A 4807-nucleotide genomic window follows, 5' to 3' on the forward strand; every position below is an offset into this window, starting at 1 on the left:
GAAGGAAAACACTATCACATTGAGATAAATGGTGAAAATGTTTTCAGATGAAGATTGTGCTTGAAGGATAATTCCATAGCAACTTGTGATGATCGTTTAACTGATCTGTGTATTGCTGTAAAGTGGTTTGTCAGTTGGGTATGAATGTTTTCTGATTATAGATAATGTTGGGCCGATGCTCTGGATAACAAGCCCTTGATCATCTCTAGTATAATTCCTCTAGCTCCTTTCTTTTTAAAAGGAAATGAAGACCCTGCTTTGGTCCTGATCATTGTTTTGATACTGACATTTTTACGAGGCTTTCCAGTCTAAATGTTGATAGATTTACACTGTCTCTGAAGCTGGTTTGTATGATAATCCTCTGTAACGGTATACTTCAATATCTTCTCTGTACATGTTTAGCCCTCACACAGGGCCGTCTAGTCTCATTGATCGAACACTGGATTCACGATATGCAAATGAAAGGCAGATGATGATGCTAGTAGAATCAGATTTTGTAATAGTGTGTAAAACAGATGAAATAAGCCTTAAATATGCCATGAAACAGATTGTCATACATGTGATGGTTGTTGTAAGAAGGCAGCCCAATGGATGTTTTAATGCTTATAATGGAATAAAGGATGCATGGAAGTGCGTGTCGGCCTCATTGTTTCACTGTGTTAGAGGGATTACAGGCCTTTTATCACTTGTCTTTCCTGCTTGGTTTCTTTTTAAAGGCTCCGTTCAGTATATTACATAGTGTTGGTTTTATTTCTTACTTGCACCATAGGTACAGTAGGTGCAAAGACGTTTTTGGTGAATAGGCCTGTTACCAATTAGTCATCAGTTGGTTTCCACCCACAGCATCTATGACTAATTTTGGGAAAGTCAGTGAGAATGGAAGATTTTGCCTTTCCAGCATGTTTTGACAGTTTTTCATGATTGCTAAAACACGTTTCTTGAAACCTTCCATGATTTTCTCAAAACTAAACACAAACCCCCGCTGTCAAACTACACTGCTCAAAAAACACTTAGTCATCACAGTATAACACCAAGTCAGTTAAACTTCAGGGACATCAATCTGTACATTTAGGAAGCACAAGTGATTGTGAATCAGTTTCACCTGCTTTGGTGCAAATGAAAGTGACAACAGGTGTAATGGAGAGGCAAAAACTTCCTGACTGCTTCTTCTCTAGTCTTGTGTTTTGCTAATGTCCTTGTCACTACTGGTGGCATGAGACGGTATCTGCAGGTCAATCAGGTTACACAGGTAGTCCAGCTCCTCCAGGATGGCACATCCATACGTGCGGCCACAAGAAGTTTTGCTGTGTCTCCCAGCGCAGTCTCAAGAGAATGGAGGAGGAACCGGGAGACCGGCCGTTACACCAGGAGAGCTGGACAGGTCCAAAGCAGGGCATCGACCCAGCAGCAGGACCGGTACCTGCTCCTTTGTGTGAGGAAGAACAGGAGGAGCACTGCCAGAGTCCTACAACATGATCTCCAGTAGACTACTGGTGTGCATGTTTCTGACCAGACTGTCAGAAACAGACTCCATGAGGGTGGCATGAGGGCCCCACGTCCTCTAGTGGGACCTGTGCTCACAGCCCAGAACCCTGCAGCTTGACTGGCATTCACCAGAGAACACCAGAACTGGCAGGTCCGGCACTTGCCGCCCCGTTCTCTTCACAGATGAGAGCAGGTTCACACTGAGCACATGCGACAGGCGTGAAAGAGTCTGGAGACGCCGTGGTGAACGTTATGCTGCCTGTAACATCACCCAGCATGACCGGTTTGGCGATGGATCAGTGATGATCTGGGGAGGCAGATCTTTGGAGGATGGCACAGACCTCCATGTCAGAGCCAGCAGTATCCTGACTGCTGTTAGGTATCAGGATGAAATCCTTAGAGCCATTGTCAGACCTCACGCTGGTGCAGTGGCCCTGGGTTCCTCCTGGTGCAGGACAACGCCCGGCCTCATGTGGCCAGAGTGTGTAGGCAGTTCCTGGATGATGAAGGCATCAGTGCCATTGACTGGCCCTCACGTTCCCCAGACCTAAATCCAACTGAGCACCTATGGGACGCAAGTTGGATCAGCCTGTGATTTCAATTTTTTACTTTGATTTTGGGTGAGATTGTGAATCCAGCCCTTAGTGGGTTGATGATTTTGGTTTCCATTGACTGCTGTTACGTCATTTTGTTCTCAACAAATTATACAATGTCCATCAGTAAAGATTTTCAGCTTGAATAATTTGTTCATCAAGATCCAACGTGTGATTTAAGTGTTCCCTTCATTTTTTTTGAGCTGTGTACATTCACCAAACCTCTGACTCTTCAAAATCAAACACTTTTCAGATCATACACAAGTGAATCACAATAAAAGCACCACTGAGCATTCATTACACTCCAGAAATGTTTTCAAGTCTTCATCAAAGAGTAAACAAATTTTATTTTTCTAAGATATATGTATGCATGTATATATATATAAATAAAACACGTTTTTTCTGCTGGCCCCTTGCACAGTAACACATCGCTCTGCTAGTGTACCGATGCTGCTAGAGCGCTGATCAGAATCTACTGCAGGTAACACTGACTATACATGACTACCTCACACAACCTCACGTCAAATAACACAAACTATCCCTTTAATATCAAGTTCCTTTAAGTGCTATTCCATGTCATGAAAAGTCTTGAAAACTTTAAAGGACAATGGAATTCCATCAAACTGGAAGACTCTTGCTTAGTCTGCCAAGTTAGTTAAAACACATGGGAAGTCCAGAGCAGCCTATTACTCACCATTAATAGAGGAAAGTAAAAATAACCCCAGGTTTCTCGTCAGCTCTGTGGCCAGGCTGACAGAGTCATAGTAATGTCTAGCAAGTCTAATGATCCGTGCAGTTCTATAGCTCTCAGTAGTAACGACCTGATGAGCTTTATTGATGATATAATAATAATAATAATAATAATACATTTTATTTAAAGGCGCCTTTCTTGGCACTCAAAGATACCGATATAATTCTAACTAGTACACAGTTTTTCTCCCATCTACCTCCACCAACTAATTTCAACTATTTACTCATCAACCTGTCTCTAAGACCCCATCCCAACTACGCTGCTTAAAGAAGTTTTACTCTTAGTTACACTTCTTTATTTGATATAATCAGTCCGTCTTTATTAACAGGCTGTGTATGTATGTTAGCCAAACATAGACCTTCTCTCTAAGATCCTCGAGGAAGCGGTCGCCAGTCAGTTGCGTGACTTTCTACACAACAGCGGTGTATTTGAGGATTTTCAGTGGGGGTTTAGATGCGTCATATCACAGAGACAGCTCTGCTGAAAGTTACAAATGACCTTCTAATTGCGTCGGACAAAGGACTCGTCTCAGTACTTGTCATGTTAGATCTTAGTGCTGCATTTGATACCATTGACCATCACATCCTATTACAGAGACTGGAGCATTTAATTGGTCCCTCTAGACTTGCTGGGGAACTTTCCCATGATGCACCGAGCTCCTCTCTCCTCCTCTCCCCCTTCATATCCTTTTAATGCAGGTTACTAACTTGGTTTCTTACCTCTCCCACAGTTGGGCTCCCACATCTCTCCCCTCTCTTTCTCTTCCTGTCACTTCCTGCAGATATTTCTGGATCTGTGATTGTAAGCCAGCTGCTGCTCAACATCCACTGCTAGAAATTTTTATCATTAGTCTCATTGTTAGTCTCTTTATTATTAATTAGTCCTTTTATTATCGTTGATGTTATCATTAGTCTTATTATTATACATCTTTATGTGTAACCTGCATTATGCTATGCTCTCTTTCACGCTCGCTCCTCTCTCCCTCTCTCCCTCTCCCTCTCTCTGTCCCTATGTTGCCTCTCTGTAGATGAAATTATAGATATAGGTATTGCAGGTGGGCTGACAAATCATTTGCAAAACAGGACAATTTTGGTGAAAAGATGTAACTATAAAAAAATAAAATAAATGAAAAGTTTTTTGATGTTTTGAAATGATTTTTTTAAACATTAAAAATGTTTAGACTGTGATAAGCTAATGATAGGAACTTTTATGTTCATATACTTGTTAGTTATCTCAGTGTGACTGCACTAATTGCAAAAACTGGAGAATCAAATGTATAGCTGTTTAGCAACAGGACGGACATTAAAAGGAAAGAGGGTCAGAGACAGACACTGAATCTCTCCTCCGCCAAAAAAAGAAAAACAGCTTCCTTTACCCGCAAATTTAGTATATGTACAAATATTGAATTTCCATATATGAAATATATGCACATAAAATAAAATGTATATGTAAGTATTTTATATGAAACCTGTTAGAAATAGGAACTTTTTAATATATTGACATATATGTCTTACCCAAGCAAAAATGTATGTAGTCTCTACTTATATTGAAGACATGTTATGTAAATATATATCCATCCCAAAGCCTGTTAATATATAGATATTATAAACAGCAGTCTGAGACCACTTTCCTAGAATGTGAAGAGATATGTTCAAAATATATCAAAAATGAATAAGAATAACATATATAAAGATAGAGAATGTTTATATGTAGGATTATGTTTTTTAATAAATTTGCATATATAAATGAAATATATATCATTAACATTTATCATCTCAACATGTTATACAATAATGAAATCAGCATATATTTTTAATATATGTACATATACACATTTTACTATGGGTATTTCATATGTTATAGACTTATATCTTCATATATCCAGAGGATGTATATATGTGACAATAATATATTTTGTTACAGGTGACGTACGTGTATAGCAACATCACTTTTGATAAAGGGACATAGAGTATGTCAT

Source organism: Seriola dumerili, unplaced genomic scaffold (assembly GCF_002260705.1).
Source record: "Seriola dumerili isolate Sdu_G_001 unplaced genomic scaffold, Sdu_1.0 BDQW01000003.1, whole genome shotgun sequence".
In the NCBI taxonomy this organism is placed as follows: domain Eukaryota; kingdom Metazoa; phylum Chordata; class Actinopteri; order Carangiformes; family Carangidae; genus Seriola; species Seriola dumerili.